This window comes from Lissotriton vulgaris, chromosome 3_2, assembly GCF_964263255.1.
Source record: "Lissotriton vulgaris chromosome 3_2, aLisVul1.2, whole genome shotgun sequence".
NCBI lineage: Eukaryota > Metazoa > Chordata > Amphibia > Caudata > Salamandridae > Lissotriton > Lissotriton vulgaris.
In genome coordinates, this window is record NC_141690.1 from 227938783 (window position 1) to 227962017 (window position 23235).

Below are 23235 nucleotides of genomic sequence, written 5' to 3' on the forward strand. Positions count from 1 at the left end.
TGAACAACGAGATCCCCTGGGAAAATGCCATCTGTCTTTAAGGTAGTAATGCCACCTTGGAAGTGCCGTCATATTCCAATGAATTGGTAACATTAGCTTTTGTGACTTCAATATCTTTCCTGTCATTTAAAGTATGCGTAGCACTTCTAGAAATAGCTAAAAAAATATCTTTCAACACGCTAGAAAAGTATTACTGCGGGTAATATATAAATGACAGGATATGCATATGGCTATACTATACACATAAATAGGCTATACCTACTTTACTAATTTTGATGACCTTTTAGCTTTCCAAAAGTTATTTTCTATCAGCTATATAAAGAAATTGATCTTCTTACAGAAATATCGTAATGCAACATTGTTGCTTATGTTATGAAGTCATGGTTTTGATTTTTTATGTTATTTTCTCACAGTACAACATAGTTGCATATGCTATGATGTCCGTTTTTTTGCTATTTAACATCAGCAATCTACTTGCAACAATGTTGCTGGTAACAACGAGTCCGTTTTCGATACTTTGCATTTAGCAGTAACTTATTTGCATTAATGTAGTCCGTCGTTGCTATCCGTTTAAAACCACCCTTCATGACGCGGTAAATTTGAACAACTAATCACCGCAATCCGGCGATTGGTCATGTCCGCTTTAAAAGGAAGGAAATTCGACTGAGCAGTTGATCTCCTTTTCCAACGGCTGCGGGACGCCACTGGAACTATCATCCGTGAAGCCCGCGGGTTGATGCACAAGCAGAGTACATCCTAATCATCGGTAAGCATACAACCGCGTTACTCGCCGTGAACCCACTATAATGTATTTTCCTGTAGCTTGGGTCTATTTAGCAATGCTCTATCGTATTGCATTTTTACTTCGCAGCTTGGCAATACGACACCAAGGATACGAATATTTCCACTGCGGTCCAAGGTTATTTGAATATGCAAAATTCCCTTTAAATATCGGTAAGCTTTTAACTCCGCCGCCCTCCGCTTATTTACCTTATGCGTATTTTATTTAGTGCAGCCTGTTACTCAAAGTAAAGTCTCTATTATATTTCCCTTTACCCCTCAGTGTTGTGTGCTAATACGAAGGGAGCAGATATATCGACTGCAGGCCCTGGCTGTTTAAAACACGCCGAATGCATTTTTTTAACTATCGGTAAGCGATCTACGCCATCGTGCTTTCATGACTTGCTCTAAACACATTTCTAGAGTGAACCCCGGTACTTTAGAGTTAAATGTTTGTCACTTTCGTTTCACTTCTCAGAAACAATATAACAACGTTAAGTGAGCAGACATACCGAATGCTGTTCCTGGCCATCTGATCGTTATAGATTTTATTCATTTCTATTCATGTAAGTGCAATAATTGTATGTTAAAAAATATCCGGATTTATCTTAAAAATAAAAACAGCTTTAAAAAGGGCTCGTGTTGTTAGGAATTTTTTAGTAGAGTGAGCATTTAGCAAACTAAAACCATTAATAATAACATTAGCACAAAAGTAAATGTGGGTTCCTCTTTCACATTTGCAGTTTTAAACAAACCCTCGAATAAAAAAAGAAAAAACGCTAGACCATCAGCTGCTGCCTGGTGCGGCCCATACAAACAGCTACCGATTTAGGTAAGAATGGGGGCACAATGTGTATATTATTGTATTGGTCTTAGCAGATGCTGCCCGGTCTTTGGTAATGTATTTGCATAAGTTACCCCTCTTTTTTTGTAAAACCTCACGAATATAAGGAACTAAGCCTAGGAAATTTATAGATCTTTGCCTAGTTGCAATAAAATATCTATAAACACATATATATATGGAACCTTATATACATACATACATAGAACCTTTCCTACTGTTAATCAAGAACAATAGAAAAATGCAATTGAGGCAAGGGTCTAATTATCATACAAGGCCCACCTCTCTATTTAAATACTATACCAGTGCTCAAATGTAACATCTAAAAAGTTTTGTACCTTATGTAGCCTTATAGCTGGCTACATAAGTAGGGAGTTTGCGATATGTAATAGGTGGTTGGATTATATGTTTGCATGCACTTGTACTGAGATACTGATTGAAAGGCTAATGTTACTCATCTGGAAAGAGAAATTGAATTGCTATATATGTTTTTCAGCTTGTTTTTGTGGCTCCTGAAGAAGGCGTTCCAGTGAAAAATGCCGAAACGCGCGTCGAGAAGAGGACTAGTATTGTCCGCCACTGTTTTAGGAATTAAGAACTAATGATGTCATGTGTAATGTTGTATTGTGTTGAGGCCTTAGAATAGGTCACAAACTTTATTTTACTATATGTCGAAATAATTTCATGTTTTTATTCTGAGTATATATACTTATTAATAAACAAAATTTTGTACTTTTTAATTGATTGTTGTGCCTTTCACTTATCGTTCTCTCCCTGATGATATTATATTCTGTGCCTTTCTTTACATCGTCTGTTTTTCCCTGTCAAACATATTCAGTTGCCTAAACAGGGGGTCCTTGTTATTCACACCACCCTTAATGGGTATCTCCAGGGTGAGACCAGGCATCCCCGGCGGTCTGAATGGGCCGTTAGTGAAGATGAGGCAAGCTAGTGCCCAGAGTTGCCGAGTGTGATCGCTGATCAGAGTGGGCACCGAGGCGAGAGAATTATCGAGTCCGCTGACCCTGGTCCAGAAACCTGCCGCGTCGGGAATCGAACCCTGGTCCCGGGCCGTCCTCTGTTCTCGGGTCTGCCACCTCTAACCAGTGAGCCACACTACTTCACTAGTACTGTATGATTAACCGCATCGAACGCGGCTGATAGGTCAAGTAGGATCAGGATAGCCCTGCCATCCTTGTCAACTTGCCATCTTATTTCTTCTGTGGCAAAGATTAGTGCGGATCCGTCAAGAGGCCCGAACGGAAGCCATGTTGCGTAGAGTCTAATAGATTGTTCGAGTTTAGATAGTCTGTGAGCTTTACATTGTTGGCCTTTTCCAGGACTTTCGCTGCCAGGGGCGGGCAGGAGATTGGGCGGTAATTTGTGACCTTAATATAGTCAAGGGAGGGAATCTTTAGGATTGGTCATAAACAGACTTTCTTCCAGGAGGATGGGAAAACCCCAGTGTTAATAACATTGTTCAGAAGAGGGGCAAGTATTGTGCTGACTAGGTCAGGGACACCATGGATGTTGCCGTGTGGACAATGGTCGGTTTTGGATCCAGACTTGATAGCCAGTAGTAGGTCATTACATCTTATAGGTGTAATTAACAATCTCGAAGAGATGCACTTTTCAAGTTTGTTGTCTCTGGAATCACAATTTATAGTCATGGTGAAGTCAGACTTTAAACTGCATTTCTGAAAATTTCACTTTTAGAAAGTTGACAGTTTCTTACTTTAGTCATTTGGTGCCTGCTGCCTGTCTCTGATTACTGGTCTAGGGAGGGTGACAACTGGGCTTTGTGTATTACCCACATACAGCCTCACACAATGGGAGGTTAGGTGTGACTTGATGGACCATCGTGGGAGAGAAGAGCTGGACCCATCCTCACTTACACTTCAAAGGCCCAACTGGGTATAGGTACTGGACCTCTGTTACCACCACTTGAGTACATTTCTGGACCAATGAAGCCTCTGCCAGAAAGAAGGACTTTTGTGCTGCTGAAGGACTGCCACTCTGCTAGGCGGCTGCTTTGCTGGACTCCTGCCTTCCTGGTGTGCTGCTCTGCTGCCTGCTGTTCCCCTGCCTGGTTGAGACTGACTGGACGTGCATCACTTGAACCTAGAGTGACTACAGGATCTAGCTGCCTGACCTCCTGATCGGAAGTCTCAATCAATCAATCAATCAATCAATCAAAGCATTTATAGAGCACGCTACTCACCCGTGAGGGTCTCAAGGCACCAAAGCAAAACCCCTCAAATGCGGAGTACCCTAGGGAGCAGCATGGAGTCTCATGCTGTTTAACATCAATATGTCCCCACTCACCACTCTGGTGGAATAGCTTGGTATTAATAGTATTTCATATGCAGATGAGACTCAGTTAATGTTAGTAAAGCAAAAAGAGGGTTGCTGAACTATTCCTATGGAAAAGGAAGAATTAGGTATGACTGGCGTGACCGGAGGTGTACATGTAACACCTTTGGGCATCCATTTTGTTGGATGTATTTGCCTCACACACCCAAAAGGGTGTCATGCTTCATCATAGGCGTTGCTCCTCGTCGGGGAGGCGGTGCAATCCCCGACGGGCTCATCTCGGAGAGGGGCTCTTTGGCGGAGATCTTTTGTATCCAACTGCCTTATGGTGAAGTGCGGGTGTGTGGGTGGGGTAGCAAGTTGCCTGGAGGGGTGATTTAAAATGTAGCAGGGGGTGCCGGAAACCACTTTATTCTGGGGGTCCCCCTACTGCAATTAAAAGCGTGAGTCTAGCTCGCTAGGTATCGACAAGTTAGGTAGAGTGACCCTAGAGGTCGGCGGTGATGGGTAGGTGAATCCGCACGGACACGGGAAGTTTGAGCCACATCCAAAGGTCCAACCCCGATGTACCGACCTGCCGAACACTCATGTGGCATTTAATCCCTGACCATTAGGCATAGGATTAACCACAGAGGTAAACTATACCCACACTACACACATGACACCAGCATGTTGTTCATTTTATGTAGTTTTCACCATCACTAGGTCCTGATGAATCGCGGGTAAACAACCCCACGCGAGAAACATGTCGACCAATCCTTCTTCTAGTCTCCTCTAGGGTCACTCTACCTAACTTGTCGATACCTAGCGAGCTAGACTCACGCTTTTAATTGCAGTAGGGGGACCCCCAGAATAAAGTGGTTTCCGGCACCCCCTGCTACATTTTAAATCACCCCTCCAGGCAACTTGCTACCCCACCCACACACCAGCACTTAACCATAAGGCAGTTGAATACAAAAGATCTCCGCCAAAGAGCCCCTCTCCGAGGTGAGCCCGTCGGGGATTGCACCGCTTCCCCGACGAGGAGCAACGCCTATGATGAAGCATGACACCCTTTTGGGTGTGTGAGGCAAATACATCCAACAAAATGGATGCCCAAAGATGTTACATGTACACCTTCGGTCACGCCAGTCATACCTAATTCTTCCCTTTCCATAGGAACAGTTCAGCAACCCTCTTTTTGCTTACCTGCACTTGACACGGGCACAAGCTGATACTGGACCTTCCACTCCCTCGAGTGGTAAATGGTGTCCGATTGATCGATTGATCACCCTCCCTTCTTCTTGATGATTACTCAGTTAATGTTCCCATACGGGGGTGTCTTGGACACTGCTAAGGAAACTTTCGCTACATGTATGAGGGAGGTTCTGGGCTGGTTTACAGATAACCACTTGCAATGTAACCCTGATCAGGCCATAATTCTCTTCTTCGGTCCCAAATCAACTCCAGGTTGGACTGGATAATGGTCTAATGAAGGTCCAGCCTCCGCTGTGCCCACTAAAGTGGCTAGAAATCTTGGGGGTAATCAAATCAAATCAAAAACAGCTTTATTCTGTGTAAAATGTACATCGAAAAAAGCATACTCATAAAAACCATTAATAAAATAGATCACGGGTACAAATATACACATTTAAAATTTCAACTCATTTACAATTAATTTATCATAGAGATTCCAGGGGATCATTAATCAAAATATATCAGGGGTTGCAAACAGAAAATAGTGCCACACAGAAATATCATATTAATATAGGTGTCTGCAGATATTTTACTAATTAATATGATCACTTTTCTCATACAGTAATACATCTAAGTGTACTAATTCCTACCTACGAATTACTGCCCTTAATATAAAACGAACAACAGTGCAAATAATCTTCATATTGTCCACACTACATAATCAATCAATCAATCAGTGACACTTATAAAGCGCGCTACATACCCGTAGGGTCTCAAGGCGCTGGGGAGGGGGGGTGCCGCTACTGCTCGAACAGCCAGGTCTTCAGCTTCTTCCTGAAGGAGAGGTGGTCTTGGGTCAGGCGCAGGTCGGACGGGAGGGAGTTCCAGGTCTTGGCGGCCAGGTAGGAGAAGGACCTTCCTCCTGTAGTCGCTCTTCGGATGCGGGGGACGGCGGCGAGGGCGTGGTTGGCTGATCGGAGGTGTCGTTTGGGAGCGTAGAAGTTGACTCGGCTGTTGAGGTAGCTCGGGCCTTGGTCGTGTAGGGCTTTGTGTGCGTGGGTGAGGAGGCGGAAGGTGATTCTCTTGTTGATGGGGAGCCAGTGAAGGTCTCTCAGATGTCCGGAGATGTGGCTGGATCGTGGGATGTCGAGGATGAGTCTGGCTGAGGCGTTTTGGATCCGCTGGAGTCTCTTCTGGAGCTTGGCGGTGGTCCCGGCGTAGAGGGCGTTGCCGTAGTCCAGTCGGCTGGTGACGAGGGCCTGGGTGACGGTCTTCCTGGTCTCTGTGGGGATCCACCAGAAGATCTTCCGTAGCATGCGTAGGATGTTGAAGCACGCCGAGGAGACGCTGTTGACTTGCCTGGTCATGGAGAGGGAGGAGTCCAGGATGAAGCCCAGGTTTCGTGCATGGTCTGTCGGTTTGGGTGCGGTGCCCAGGGCGGGAGGCCACCAGGAGTCGTCCCAGGCGGAGGGTGAAGAGCCCAGGATGAGGACCTCCGTCTTGTCCGAGTTCAGTTTCAGGCGGCTGGTCGTCATCCACTCGGCTACCTCTTTCATCCCTTCGTGCAGGTTGGCTCTGGCGGCGGCGGGGTCGTTGGTCAGGGAGAGGATCAGCTGGGTGTCGTCGGCGTAGGAGATGATGCTGAGGTGGTGTTTGCGTACGATGGCCGCGAGGGGGCTCATGTAGACGTTGAAGAGGGTGGGGCTCAGGGATGATCCTTGGGGGACGCCGCAGATGACTTCGGAGGCCTCTGACTTGTACGGTGGTAGGCGGACTCGCTGTGTTCTTCCGTCGAGGAAGGAGATGATCCACTCCAGCGCCTTGTCCTGGATTCCGATGTTGCTGAGGCGCCGTATTAGGGTGCAGTGGCAGACCGTGTCGAATGCCGCGGAGAGGTCTAGGAGGATGAGGGCCGCTGTTTCTCCATTGTCCATCAGGGCTCGGATGTCATCGGTGGCGGCGATGAGGGCGGTCTCGGTGCTGTGTTTGGCTCGGAAGCCGGACTGTGAGGGGTCGAGGGATCCGTTCGTCTCGAGGAAGGCGGCCATCTGCTTGTTGACGGTCTTCTCGATGACTTTGGCTGGAAACGGGAGAAGCGAGATGGGGCGGTAGTTCTTGAGGTCGGTGGGGTCCGCTGTTGGTTTCTTGAGTAGAGCGTTGAGTTCGGCGTGTTTCCAGCTTTCAGGGAAGATGGCGGTGTCGAAGGATGTGTTGATGATGTCTCGCAGGTGGGGTGCGATGACAGCGTCGGCCTTGTTGAAGACGTGGTGAGGGCAGGGGTCAGTTGGTGATCCGGAGTGGATGGAGTTCATCGTGCGGATGGTGTCTTCTGTGCTGATCGGGGTCCAGGCGTGGAGGGTGGTGGTGGGGGGGGGTGGCTGGTCGGTCGTGGTGTGCGTTGGTTGGTTGTTGAAACTGCTGTGTATGTCCGTGATCTTGTTGTGGAAGTATGAGGCGAGGGAGTTGCAGAGGTCTTGCGATGGGGTGATGTCGTTGTTTCCTGCGCTGGGGTTGGAAAGCTCTTTCACGATGTTGAAGAGTTCCTTGCTGTTGTGTGCGTTGTTGTCCAACCGGTCCTTGAATGCTGTTCTCTTGGCGGCGCGGATCAGCTGGTGGTGTTTCCGGGTGGCCAGTTTGTAGGAGGTCCTGTTGTCCGGTGTCGGGTCCCTTTTCCAGACTTTCTCGAGGGCTCGGCAGTTCTTCTTGGAGCTCTTGAGTTCGTCGGTGAACCATGGGGCCTTCTTGCTGCCGGGTCTGCTGGGCGGGGTCCTCAGCGGGGCGAGTACGTCCGCGCAGTTGCTGATCCACTTCGTGATGTTATCGGCGGCCTGGCTGGGGTTCGCTGAGCTGGCAGGAGGGTGTTGGCTCAGGGAGGTGGCGAGCTGGTCTGCTGTGATCTTGTTCCAGCTTCTGCGGGCGGTGTGTTGCTGGTGTTGGTGGGTCGTCGTTCTCTTGAAGGTGAAGTGGACGCAGCTGTGGTCCGTCCATTGAAGCTCTGTGGCGTGGCTGAAGTCGATGTCTGTGCTGGATGAGAAGACGGCGTCGAGTGTGTGTCCGGCGAGGTGGGTGGGGGTGGACACCAGTTGCTTGAGTCCCAGGTTGGCGAGGTTGTCGAGCAGGGTGCTGGTGTTGTGGTCGTTGTTGTTCTCCAGATGGAAGTTGAGGTCTCCCAGGAGGATGTAGTCAGCGGAGGGGAGGGCATGCGGGCTGACGAAGTCGGCGATGTCCTCGCTGAATTGCGTGCGTGGTCCAGGGGGTCGGTAGATCAGGGTGCCTCTGAGGGTGGTGTTCGGGTTGGTGTGGATCTGGAAGTGCAGGTGTTCGGCGCTGGTCAGGGTGTTGTCGGTGCTGGTCGTGAGACGGATGGTGTTCCTGTGGATGATGGCGATGCCTCCTCCCATCTGGTTGGCGTTTCGGTCCCTCCGGACGATCTTGTAGCCCTCTGGGATAGCGATGGCGATGTCGGGAGCTGAAGAGGCGTTCATCCAGGTCTCCGTGAGGAAGGCAACGTCAGGGGCTGTGGCGTCTAGGAGGTTCCAGAGTTCGATGGCGTGTCTGTGGACGGAGCGGGTGTTGAGCAGGATGCACTTGAGGTGGGTGCTGCTGGTGTTCGACTTGTCGGGTGCTGGTGCGAGGCAGGTCCGGATGCAGGTGAACTTGCAGGCGTGGCAGCTGAAGGGTCCGTGGGTACGTCGTGGAGTGGCTTGGTGGCATTCTGGGAGTCCGCCGGTGTTGAGAGCGATGAGGGTGGCGGCTGAGTACGTCAGGCGGGTCGGTCGGGCTCTTCGGGGGCCAGGGGTCCTGGCGCTGGTCGCGGTCCGGTCGCGGACGGGCGCAGACGGGCTTACCTTTGGCGCGCCTTCGGCGCACAATCGGCGCGCCCGCTGCGCGTGACCGCTGCGCGTTCGCACGGTCGCCATTTAAGGCGAAGTGCGCGGGTGGGCGGGGCAGCTGGGAGGCGGGAGCGGGGAGGGTTACAGAAGACAAAAGGGGCGGGGACAAGCGGCGGTGGCGGGAAGGGAGGGCGGGGGGCGGCGCGGTAGGCGGACAACAAGGAAGGAGAGCAAACACGTAAGAAAAGTAATAACAGGCACAAATTTACGCAAAAAGCGGGCAAAAACAGAGATACACAGAGTTATACAAGGCAAGCACAAATGACCGTAAAAACAAGGGAAAAAAACACTCGCAGCGGCAGCAGCCGGCAAACGAGGATGCAGCGAGGCAGAGGGCAGGCAGGCAAGGGGCACACGCAGCAGCTGGTGGCCGTGCGGCGCGGGGGTGTCCCACAAGTGGGTCACACTCACCTGCGTCGCACGGTCGCCATTTAAGGCCAAGTGCGCGGGTGGGCGGGGCAGCTGGGAGGCGGGAGCGGGGAGGGTTACAGAAGACAAAAGGGGCGGGGACAAGCGGCGGTGGCGGGAAGGGAGGGCGGGGGGCGGCGCGGTAGGCGGACAACAAGGAAGGAGAGCAAACACGTAAGAAAAGTAATAACAGGCACAAATTTACGCAAAAAGCGGGCAAAAACAGAGATACACAGAGTTATACAAGGCAAGCACAAATGACCGTAAAAACAAGGGAAAAAAACACTCGCAGCGGCGGCAGCCGGCAAACGAGGATGCAGCGAGGCAGAGGGCAGGCAGGCAAGGGGCACACGCAGCAGCTGGTGGCCGTGCGGCGCGGGGGTGTCCCACAAGTGGGTCACACTCACCTGCGTCGCACGGTCGCCATTTAAGGCCAAGTGCGCGGGTGGGCGGGGCAGCTGGGAGGCGGGAGCGGGGAGGGTTACAGAAGACAAAAGGGGCGGGGACAAGCGGCGGTGGCGGGAAGGGAGGGCGGGGGGCGGCGCGGTAGGCGGACAACAAGGAAGGAGAGCAAACACGTAAGAAAAGTAATAACAGGCACAAATTTACGCAAAAAGCGGGCAAAAACAGAGATACACAGAGTTATACAAGGCAAGCACAAATGACCGTAAAAACAAGGGAAAAAAACACTCGCAGCGGCGGCAGCCGGCAAACGAGGATGCAGCGAGGCAGAGGGCAGGCAGGCAAGGGGCACACGCAGCAGCTGGTGGCCGTGCGGCGCGGGGGTGTCCCACAAGTGGGTCACACTCACCTGCGTCGCACGGTCGCCATTTAAGGCCAAGTGCGCGGGTGGGCGGGGCAGCTGGGAGGCGGGAGCGGGGAGGGTTACAGAAGACAAAAGGGGCGGGGACAAGCGGCGGTGGCGGGAAGGGAGGGCGGGGGGCGGCGCGGTAGGCGGACAACAAGGAAGGAGAGCAAACACGTAAGAAAAGTAATAACAGGCACAAATTTACGCAAAAAGCGGGCAAAAACAGAGATACACAGAGTTATACAAGGCAAGCACAAATGACCGTAAAAACAAGGGGAAAAAACACTCGCAGCGGCGGCAGCCGGCAAACGAGGATGCAGCGAGGCAGAGGGCAGGCAGGCAAGGGGCACACGCAGCAGCTGGTGGCCGTGCGGCGCGGGGGTGTCCCACAAGAAAGTTAAAAGCATTTTTAGAATTATACAACCTATTTGTTAAAAAAAAGAGGTTTTATAACAGATTTTCGAATATCACTGTACAAAATACAGAACCTTATAAAGTGTAGTGTGGACTGTTTTTTTTCCATTACATGGGCAATTTAGTAAATTGTACGGACCCATTTTCTTGTCGTGAAAAGCAGTTATACAGTGTATTGTGCCAAATCTTAACTGTATTAAATAGAATCTGTGTTGAGCATTTCTTGTCATTATCAGATATGTCTGTATACCCTGCACAGAAGGGTTTTGACTGTAAGCAGTAACACTATGTTTATGATTTACGTCGTTAGTTCTGGCCGAGATATATCATGACTTCAACTCGGTTTTACTGATGTCTAATATAGATGTTAAATCCCTTTTGTCAAAGTCTATCATACAATCTGTCAGTAACTTTTGGATGTACTCAAGCTATTGAATTTTTTTCCAGTAATCAAGAGCCAGGCTGTCCATTATTATGTCCGTAGTAAATTTTGTCTCTTCTTTTGCCCACAAACCTCGCCAGAGTGTAAGACCCGCTAATTTGATGGTATCATTTACATAAGAAACAGCCAATTCTTTATGTACAATATAATTGACTGTGGAATTTGGTACTGCCAATACTCTTTTTAGAAATTTATTTTCTTGATTTGTAGAGATATGGTATTTTCTCTCCCCCATATGAGAGCCGCATAACAAGCACAAGTAACACATTTGGTTCTATATAAGGTAAGTATCTCCCTAATAGGCTTGTTACCCATTTTGGCTGAAAATCGAAAGATTTCCTCAGCAACTCTTAAAATGTCAGGTTACTTGAATCTATGTGGGGTTTCCAACTGCCCTTTCTATTGAAAAGTAGGCCCAGATAAAAAAAGGTTGAGACTCTACCTATGGATACACCACCCACATTATGTTGTCTAAGCTTCGACCTAGTCTTTCCACATGTCATAACGAACGTTTTGGTAATATTTATCTTTAAATCTCTATCTGACATGTACTGTGTAAGATTCTCGATTAGGCATTGTAATCCATTCGCTGTCCATGATAAAAGATCAGCGTCATCCGCGTAGAGTAAAACTGGAGTTATACGTCTGCCTACTTTTGGACAATTAACATTTTGCTTTTGCAGAAAGTGATCCACATTATTAATATATAATGAAAATAACAAAGGTGCCAATACACAACCTTGGCGTACACCTCTTGTAACCTTAAAATCCTGTGTACATTCGCCCCTCATTCCAAAACGTACTCTTGAAGTTAAAAAGGTATAGATTTGGGATAAGTATATAATAATATCATTTGGTGCTCCTAGCTCTTTTAAGGTTTGCCACAATTTGGCGTGATTGACAAAATCAAATACACTGGTGAGGTCTACAAAGCATAAATGTAGAACCCCCTCCTTAGCCAGTGTGTATTTTCCTATTAGGAGTTCCAAATTTAAACATTGTTCTACCGTTCCGATACCTCGTCTAAACCCAAACTGGGCTTCTGAGAGGACGTTTTTTTCATTAACCCATTCTTCTAACCTCCCCAGAAGGATTCTTCCCATTAATTTAGAGGTTGAGTCCAAAAGAGATATGGGGCGGTAGCAATTCGCCTTCCCTCTATTACCCTTTTTAAAGATAGAAACGATAATATTTTGTGTCCATGATACAGGTAGAACTCCTCCTATTGCCACATTAAGAACTTTTAATAGGATAGGGGTCCGGAAATCCATATCGCTTTTAAAAACATCAATTGGTACACCATCGATCCAGCGGCTTTCCCGCTGGCGCTCTTTAGGAGGGCAGTTATAATTTCCACTGACTTGGCAGTGATTTTGCGGGTTCAACTAGTATAACATTTCTATTTTGTATTGTTTTAACACTAATGGCGTCTGGATTGAAAATAGATTCAAAGTGTGTGATCCACTCATTTGGGGGCACCGCAATCTCAATGTTCGGGGTTAGGATATCTTTAAAAAAAGGATGATCAATGGTACGCCAAAACAATATTGCATTTCTAGTTTCTGCTGCCTGTATTAGACTTGCCCAAGCTTCCTCTTGAATTTCACTTTTCCTATGTTTTAGGACCATTTTGTAGTCCTTCCTCAGGGTGCTTATTTTGGCATAATCTCTTGGTTTTAATTTGAGAGCTATTTTTAGATCCCTGTTTAGCTTTGAGCATTCTTTATTAAACCATCTAGGGTTGTTCTCATATTTCATGTTCTTTCTTTTGCAAATTAAATCACTCGCTATTTCGGTGGTGATATTATGAAAGGCATTAACAATTAGCAAATCTGTGGAGGAGCTATTCAAGCAGATATTAATATCTTTTTGGTTTTGGGGGATAATCTTCAATGATCAACTTTCAATTATGTCTCAGATTCTTTCTGTAGTGAAAAGTGGTTTCTCAATTATGAAGGCACTGAAAAACTGTAATTAAAGCTTCCATTCGATCCAGATTGGATTCTTCAAATGCCTTATACCTGGGACTACCTTCCTACCCGACTCAGGATTTTCAGGTAGTGCAGAATACGGAAGCTCGCCGTCACTTCAATCTCCATAAGAGTTCCCAAACATCTTCCTATCTTAACCCAGTTATTGCCTGAAAGCCAGTGAAGCAGTTTATGTTTAAAGCCTTTGTGCTTGCCCACCATGCTTTCTACAACAGAGGACTACATTACCTCAATTTGAGAACCCAGCATTACCAGCCGGCAGCGCTTTGCACTCTGGAAAGGCTCATCTGATATTGGTTCCTCACTTTTAAAAAAGCGAGGAGCAGCGTCGCGTCCTTCTTGGTTTGTGTAGCCAAAATCTGGAACCAACTCAGATATTTGTCAAATAAGATCTCCTTCTGCAAACTACTAAAACCTCACTTTTTCAGTGGTAATCTCAAATGTCTCTCTAATTTCTAGTAGCTCTTGAATTTCCCCTACCTAGCTACATATCTTAGCCGGGATACCCCCTAAGTAGCTGCGCACTCTGTAAGTCATGTCATCCATTCATTCATGAATACTGAATTATCCTCAGCCTTTTACTGCGATGAGGAGTAAAGTCAGGATTTAGGAAAAATTGTAATTCTTTATTCAGTCATCAGTACAGCAGGCTGTGTCATCATATAAGATTTTGTTTTGTTTTTAAACTGAAGTAATGAAGAAAAATGTGAGTAACAAAAATTCTTTGGCACCTTCTGCAGGAGAAGGCAAAAAGTGCAAAGCGCAAAACATCTGAACTAAACCTAAAACACATGCAACTACCAATACTATACCTAACAAAGATGATTCAGCTAACCAGAATTCATCTTCTGGTGGTTTGCAAATGGTGCATGGAGTTTTCCACACAAATGAGGGCTGTGCCCCTTCTGGGCCTCCTGCTGAGGAGGGTATTTCTAATGCTGATGAAAAAACATTCTTTAACCCCAAATTATAGCCCATGGCTTACATGATTCAGATTACAACAATTATTGTGAAGACTCCGATGATGATGCCTCCGCTAATCAAGGCCATGTTTCAGATTTTTGGTATGGTCCATCAAATAAATAGAATAAACTAACTCTTTCTCCAAAACTGTGAAATTCAAAGTCTAAAATGGTATTGAAGTCAAGGGGCCTAAAGTTTACACATCACCCTAATTCCACACAATGGCTTCCTACAAACCATGTAAGCAATTACATATCAAGTACCGTATTTTCCGGCGTATAAGACGACTTTTTAACCCCTTAAAATGTTCTGAAAAGTCGGGGGTCGTCTTATACGCCGGTTACTAAAAATGGCGGTATTTTTTACATAGCGCGGACTTCACCCGAAGGTGTCAGACCGCGTCTCAATTGAAATGGGTGCCGCTTAGGGAACTCCAGCACAGAACGAAGAACGTAGGCGGTCTTGAAAATAAATTACGGTACTGTTACGGTACCACAGGCTGCTAATGAGCAGAGCAGAAGTACGAACGTTACATAGGCGATGGTGGCACTGTGCAACACGATATCAGCCCCTCGCCAGCCAGAGGCAACTCAAACACTGCGCAAGGTTTAAACTAAAACAAATGGCGTCGTGAGCCCTACCTAGACTGCAGCTGCACATCCCCCAGGCAGACGAGGCGCTCCTCCACGTGTGCTGATCTCTCTCTCCTTCCGTAATTCTTACGCTCATCGGAAGGAGAGGAGCGTCAGTACCACATGATCTCCTCAGTCCATGGAGATAGAAAGGGGACTGTAGGACGTTAGGAAGTGGGGGTCGTCTTATACGGCGAATATAGCATGAAACCTACATTTTGTCAATGAAAGTAGGGGGTCGTCTTATACGCCGGGTCGTCTTAAACGCTGGAAAATACGGTAGATTAAGATTGGTTCTAGACAAACAAACTGGAGCCAACTTAAAATTTGAATCCCCTCAGCCTCCTTTACAGGACAGTATCACAACAACTCCTACAACAGATACACCCATGTTCATTTTCTAGTCTACATTCGGCAAAGATTCAAGAAAAGGCAAATAAAAACCCTGTTCGAATTGTCAGAACAAGATATTAGACACGATTGGACCATTAACCCATATTTTAGACCTTGCAGAAGAAGACCAGCTAGAAAATTCTTCTATTGATGCAGAAGAATTATCCATGTGGACTCAGCAGACAATTTGTCTTTTGAGAAATGGCAATGCCTCTATGGCCCATGAGAGAAGGAAAGGTCTCCCTCTAAAAATCGACTCAAAACTAGCAAACCTAGCTACTGTGGAAGCCAGAGTTAGGGCATTTGGAATGCTCTTTGATGACTCATTCATAATGGAACTCACCAAATACGTCACTATGTTTGCTTATTTAGAGAAAGCCCAAAAATCTCTCAGGCGAGTCTTTGGAAAACAGGTTTTTGCCAAGTCCAGCAAAGGAAGGCATCATTTTTATGGATGCTAGTCCAGATTTTAAAATTACAGATGCTCCATCTTGGACACTCAAGACTTGAGACCTAGTCTTCCCAGTGAGAGGTAGGATTTTAAGATCCTGTGGAGCACATGCACAAGTCAAATGTCGTCACTTCATATTGTCGGGGGTTGTTTAAAAAAAGTTTCTCTCAAATGGCACCGCAGACCTTTGAGTGCTGTGTACAGCTCAGCATTATTCCATAAAACATGATGCAACACCCTTTCAAGAATTTCTTATCAAACTCTTTAGGGTGCAAATAAATTCAATCTCTTCTACAATCAATCAAGTTCAGGCAGTGAATCAAGTAGGCCAGTCCAAAGTTATGTAGAGCCTTGTATGCTTTGGTCAAGAGCTTGAACTCGCATCTTTTCTGGTTAGGGAGTAAGAGGAGTTCCCCGAGGTAAGGTGTGATATGGGTTTCTCTAGGGAGGTACAGGACGAGTCTGGTTGCGGCATTCTGCAGGACTGTAATCGTCGTAGGAGGTGGGCTGCGAACCAGATGTTGAGAGAGTTGCCTTAGTCCAGTCAGCTAGAGGTGAGGGCCTGGGTGATAGTGCATCTTAAGCTTTGGGGTAGGCATTTGAATATCTTAGACATAGGGAGGATGAAAAAGAATGAGGAGGAGACAGCAATAAAAGCAACTACCCTTCATCCATCCGGTTTCTTAAGTGCTACTTCCTAGTTCAAAAGAAAAACAAAAAGATGTGTCAAATTATAAACCTAAGATATTTCAATCACTTAAGGTCTACCACATTTCAAAATGGAGATTATAATTCTTATAAGAGATCCCTCTTAGGTGGGGAATGGTTGGTCGATTTTCATCCCTTCCATTTGGATCATTATCAGCACCTTGGTACTTGCTTCACAAAAGTCATGAAATCAGTAGTCGCAGTACTCAGATATCAGGGTATTTGACTATTTATCTAAACAGTATTTTATTAATGGCCCAGGACATACAAACTCTACAGAATCAAATGCTTATCACATCTTTGCTTCTTCAAGATTTAGGCTTTGTTCTCTATCAGGAAAAATACATTTTGAATCCTTCAAGACAAATGGAGTTTTTGGGGTTTCTAATAAGTTCAGAGAATTCTACCCTATCCCTTTCCCAGTTCAAAATCAAGGGGATAAAATTTAAAATTTTCAAACTCTCCAGATCTCATCCATTTCCACGAGAACTCCAGCGAGAATTGTAGGTCTTCTCTCCTCATCGATACAAACTATTCTTCCAGGGCCACTTCATTCTCAAGCCCTGCAAAGATGAAAAATCTGACACATCCGTAGAGGTTTGCTTACTTTGACATAATAGCTCTAGATCAACTAGAGTTACAGCGGTGGCTAGACTATTTAGATGCTTGGAACGGCAGAACAGTTTTTTCGTTTCTGCTCCAGATCTAGAATTAGACTCACATGCATGTCTGCCAAGTTGGGGTGCCCAATGTGGTCAGTTCTTGACTGGTGGTACATGGTCACAAGACAAGTTCAACATGCACAGGAATTGTTTATAGATGCTTGCAGGCTCCTATGCCATTTGAAACGTTGTGAGTAACAAGATACTCTGTTCCATTCTCCTGCATATTGAAACATAAATCATCTAGGAAGGGAACAAGATCCAACACTTCAGCAGAACTGTTATAAAGGGTTTTAAGGAATTCGGTCTTCAACATAATCTGTCTGTCAGGAGAGAATATCTTCCTAGAAGTATCAACACAAGGCAGACTGGTACTTGTGGCATCTCTAAGACTCAAGCAATTAGAGACTTCATCCATTCATATTTAGAAATAATGGGGTCATTTTTCAATAGGCCTCTTTGCCAACTGAGCTCGATCTTCAGTGCTTCTTCAGTTGGAGACCAGATCAGTCAGCATTCGCAATGAACGCTTTCCTTTAGGATTAGTATCTAGTGACCAATTACGCATTTCCTCTATTCTTTTCTTTTTCGGACTTCTATATATTGCAAACTCGACCCACAGGTATCACAGTGCTTTACATGAGCACCAGAAGTGTTACAGACGCAGCGGAACCCACCGAACTCAAGAATTACCGCCCCATCTTGCTCCTCCCGTTTCCAGCCAAAGTCATCGAGAAGACCGTCAACAAGCAGCTGGCCGCCTTCCTTGAGACGAATGGATCCCTCGACCCCTCACAGTCTGGCTTCCGAGCCAACCACAGCACCGAGACCGCCCTCATCGCCGCCACCGATGACATCCGAGCCCTGATGGACAACGAAGAAACAGCGGCCCTCATCCTCCTAGACCTCTCCGCAGCATTCAACACTGTCTGCCACCGCACCCTAGTACAGCGCCTCAGAAACGTCGGAATCCAGGAGAAGGCTCTGGAATGGATCATCTCCTTCCTCGACGGAAGAACACAGAGAGTCCGCCTACCACCGTACAAGTCAGAGGCCACCGAAGTCATCTGCGGCGTCCCTCAAGGATCCTCGCTGAGCCCCACCCTCTTCAACGTCTACATGAGCCCCCTCATGGCCATCGCACGCCAACACGACCTCAACATAATCTCCTACGCCGACGACACCCAGCTGATCCTCTCCCTGACCAACGACCCTGCCGCCGCCAGAGCCAACCTGCACGAAGGGATGAAAGAGGTAGCCGAGTGGATGACGACCAGCCGCCTGAAACTGAACTCAGACAAGACGGAGGTCCTCATCCTGGGCTCTTCGCCCTCCGCCTGGGACGACTCCTGGTGGCCTCCCGCCCTGGGCACCGCACCCAAACCGACGGACCACGCACGCAACCTGGGCTTCATCCTGGACTCCTCCCTCTCCATGACCAGGCAAGTCAACAACGTCTCCTCGGCGTGCTTCAACATCCTACGCATGCTACGGAAGATCTTCTGGTGGATCCCCACCGAGACCAGGAAGACCGTCACCCAGGCCCTCGTCACCAGTCGACTGGACTACGGCAACGCCCTCTACGCCGGTACCACCGCCAAGGTCCAGAAGAGACTCCAGCGGATCCAGAACGCCTCAGCCAGACTCATCCTCGACATCCCACGAACCAGCCACATCTCCGGACATCTGAGAGACCTGCATTGGCTCCCCGTCAACAAAAGAATCACCTTCCGCCTCCTCACCCACGCACACAAAGCCCTACACGACCAAGGCCCGAGCTACCTCAACAACCGAATCAACTTCTACGCTCCCAAACGCCACCTCCGATCAGCCAACCACGCCCTCGCTGCCGTCCCCCGCATCCGAAGAGCGACAACAGGAGGAAGGTCCTTCTCCTACCTGGCCGCCAAGACCTGGAACTCCCTCCCGACCAACCTACGCCTGACCCAAGACCACCTCTCCTTCAGGAAGAAGCTGAAGACCTGGCTGTTCGAGCAGTAGCGGCACCCCCCTCCCCCCAGCGCCTTGAGACCCTACAGGTAAGTAGTGCGCTCTATAAATGTCTTTGATTGATTGATTGATTGAGACGAACACATTCAAATTGTAAGGCACGGGAGAATAATTGATTGGCCCAGAATCACAGGATGTTGAGCATCCCTGCATTGACACGAACACGGCTCTCCAGCTTAGAGGTCGATCACTCTAGCCATTAGCTCAAAGATCAACTGTGTCATTATAATCAACAGGGTGTTAGCTCAAGTCAGATATCAGAAAGCATCCTCAGTACGGATAGTTCTCTTTTGGCAATGCCAAGTGTGGTACCCCAGTCGTTTGGCAATGTCAAGTGCAGTACCCAAGTTTGTTGAAACTAGCAGTAGATTTTACAGTCCTCAAACCAATTTTTTGCCAGTCTGCTTCTCAATTACCAGGGCCACATGCATAAACTAATATTGAACACACTCTAACCCCAAGTTCTTGGAAGATTTCGGGGCAGGCAGGTCCACTCCAGGCATTTTGCCGTAAGCTGCAGCATATATCTAAAAATGTTGGACCCTGGTGCACTAAAGCATATAGATTAGCATGGGCTGGTTGGTCAACTTCGAATTTGGGAAGGTCTATTGATCCCTGTTCAGTCAAAGTCATGTTAATAGCGAACTTCTCGGCTTCAAAAGCTAGTGATGGTAAAATGAAATGCACAATCAATATCTATTAATCAAACTCAAACATGTCCTCTTGTATGCAGTCTTTTAAAGGGAGTAATATTTTTAAAGGGAGTAAGATTTCTTAATTCTCCTCTTCCAAAGTACAATTATAGGATGTTAATTTGGTGCTTAACATGTTTATCGGCTGGTCAGAAGATACTTCTTTATGGCATAAGAGGATTTTAGCTAATCGTACCATGCTTTTGTGTTTAGTTTACATAAAATGTATTTCCGATGTAAGTGCATTAGGCATTTCGGCTAGACATGTTAAACCTGAACAAGTGTTTTAATGTTAAAAAATGAACTAAGAAAAACTGTGTTTCTGTTTTCTATTCTTATTTCCCATACTAACCAAAATTATGTGAGGGTAATTGTTTAAAGGTCTATGAGCAAAAGGCCAGCCCTCTCAGAAAGTTCTTTGATACCCAATTACTCATTTACTTCAAAAAACCTCACAAACCAGCTTCTTCTTCCACATAGCTAGTTGGATTAAATGAGAATGTCCATGACTAGTATGAACACTACCATTTTTGGAGCCCATTCCACTCTGGGGCAATGATATCTGAAGCCATTTAGGCACAGTCCCGTTTTGAGGACATTCTCAGATCAGCAGATTGGTCCAATAATAACACATTTCGTACATTCTATAGCAAAGCTATGGCCACACCAACTTCATTGGTAGTAAACATACTTCAAAATAGCATAATACAAGCCTACATCTGGCCATATAATATACAATTTCCAAGTATTTAATGAAAGATAGTTTACATTTTATTAAAGACACGGAGGCAAGTATTATCCCACCACTTTGTTTTAATTAATAATTATCTCTTCGTCCCTTATTTTAGTGCCAACCAATCAAACAAATTCTGTTTAAAACGACGTTTTTGGATTACTTCAATGAACAAGAAGTACCTGTACTAAGGATCATCAGGTTGCAGCAATATCCTGCAGAGGTCCAGATTCCAGGAATGTTTTTGCAGACGTTTCCAAAAACTTTTTACCTTGTTATTACCTACTTCTATAGTTGTTCTCGTTCTACTATTACTACATAATGCTTAGTTTGCCTGACAGTAGTCAAGATAGATATTGTATTGTAATTGCATTTATATAGCGCTTACAACCCCTGAGGAGATGTTGAAGCTCTTTTTCAGTGAGTATCACACTACTCCGGAACACATAAAGGATTAGTGTTGAGTTAGTATAGTGATTTTTTTTTAAACACTTCATTACATTTTTACTTTTCTTTGTTCGGTGAAAACAAAACGAATACAGACATGCACAGAAAAATATCAGTACATCGATCATCGATTAATGTCCATCTATTGACAGCATACACCTATGGTATAGCTTGTACTGCATGTATATGTTAACAATAGTACCCGGTATAGTGAAACCATATATAAGTGTGTATATATAATAACACAACATTTCAACTACATTACCCCCTACCCTCCTTACTGGCTCTAGGACAGTCAGCTGTATAGTCTACCCTAGCTTCCACTTTGTATCCATATCGACATATAGATGCTCTGGAGTGTGAAGTAAGTATAGTGAAATATGAAAGTAATTTTGAGGGGTGGATAGGTTAGTCAGTTATTTGGATTCAGAAGGATAGTGGAGGGATAGAAGAGGGAAAAAGGTTTGCATTTACATAGCGTTTGTTACCCCTGATGGGGTGTTAAAGCGCTTATTTCGGCCAGTAGCACGATACTCCGGAACCCATGAAGGAATAGTGGTGAATTAGTATAGTGAAATATGAAAGTAATTCAAGTGGTGGATATTAGTTAGTTATTTGGATTGAGAAGAATAGCTGGACAGAAGAGGGAAAAAAGGTTAGAATTTATATAGCGCTTGTTACCCCAACTGGGGTGTTGAAGCACTTTCTTGGCGAGTAGCACTCTACTATGGAACCCATAAGGATTAGTGGTGAAATTGGTGTGTATTAGGGGCCATGTTGTCAAGGTGTTTAGGAGGAAATTGGGTAGAGTGGATAAGAAACCTGTGAAATATGCTGTGGAGAATGAGGAGGAAGGTGATGCAGAAAGTGACTCTTCTAGTGATTAAGGCGTTATGTATCAAAGACATGGTATGATATGGAGAGGCCAAGTCAAAAGGAGGGGCAAGAAGAAACCATTGTGTGAAGTAACCATTGGTGGTGTACTACTAAAGATTGTTCCCGACTCTGGTTCTCCTTATACTGGAATACATCGTACGGTATGGGAAGACAAATCTGCGAGCGTGCTGGGTGCAGATAGGTTTTCCTTTTGATACTACTGATGATTCCCAAATGACCTGTTTTTCCTACACCTTATGTGGGTAAGGAGTTTACTGATAGTCTTTACTGCTGAAATTAAAGCAGGGTTAGAGAAGCATACTACTTGCCTACGTGTCTTTAATAACATTTAAAACTTTTCTTCAGTAAAACACTAGAAAATCAAACATTGACAACTCACACCCAGAACCCCCTAGACAAGAACAGATGCACGTGGCAGGGGGACATTCCCGACCTGACTGATGATGACTGGACAGAGGGTATTGCCAGCCCTCGGGTGTGGAAGTTTCCACACGGTATCTTCTTATACAATTCAAATAGCTACACTGCGCATATTATACCCGAAACTGACTCTGGAAGATGAGCACTATCCAATCCCCTACATGCTTGCGATATGAAAAGGGATAAGGGACTTATTCCATACAGTCTGAGGCTGCTCCGCATTACAACCCTTCTGGCGCAGGGTATCCTCTTGCCTCAGTAATGTATTATCATGGGAACTCCCACATGATCCACAACTCTTTCGTTTACATAGTACAGATGGGATAGGGGGCAATAAATATAAGCAGCATTTACTTTTTTTAGCCCTCACTATCGCCAAACGCGATATTGCACAGTTATGGAAAGGGACTCCTCCCCTCCCCCGACTCTGGGCAAGAGAAAGGCAGAGCTGGACAGATGTATCGGTACGGAAATAGTAGTATTTTTGGAACGTGGCTAACCCCAAAACACCGGAAAATCTGGGCCCGCTGGGCAACCTATGATGGGATTGAGCTCCCCCACCACCATCTTCGGACCCCTAACTAAAATCAATATATAGGTGCATTCCTCTGGACCTATTTATTCTACATTATGCATAGTCTGTCATTCTGTGAACATATTCTGGGTATGGTTACTTGAGTCTGGAACTATCTGCATATTATTTTTGTTGCGCTTCACTGCATTTTCACAGGTATTGTAAATGTTTTGAACCGATGGTATTCCTGTCTACTTATGCTTTCGTACAGGTACTTGTAGGGCAACTGCCCAAATTTCACAGGAATAACCAAATAAAATGTTTTTGTTTTTTTAAACACTAGAAAAAGCGTTATTATTGTCAATAAATGTTCACTCAGACCAGAACCAATAGGCAAAATTCAGAAGACATTATCAATCCATAAGCAATTGAAAATGTAGCTGTTCACTTCCCACCATGCTAGCTGTCTTTTCAGCAATATTTGTTTTGACAGCTGCATTTGCTCTCCCGGGCACTTTTAAGTCATAGTGCGAGAGCACCGCACAAGTATCCCCATTCAAACAAAACTTACCGACAGTAAAAATGTGGTGGCCATCCGTTTTGCAGGACTTCTAACACTTTCACTCAAACAGCTGATAAGTCAAGTA

General features: G+C 46.0%; 1 protein-coding gene across 2 annotated transcripts in view; it reads right to left on the minus strand.

The window, feature by feature from the left end:
• The window catches only part of LOC147725568 (charged multivesicular body protein 3), a 474260-nt gene that overhangs the window by 107809 nt on the left and 343216 nt on the right, over positions 1 to 23235 (minus strand). The gene's annotated exons all lie outside the window — the stretch shown is intronic.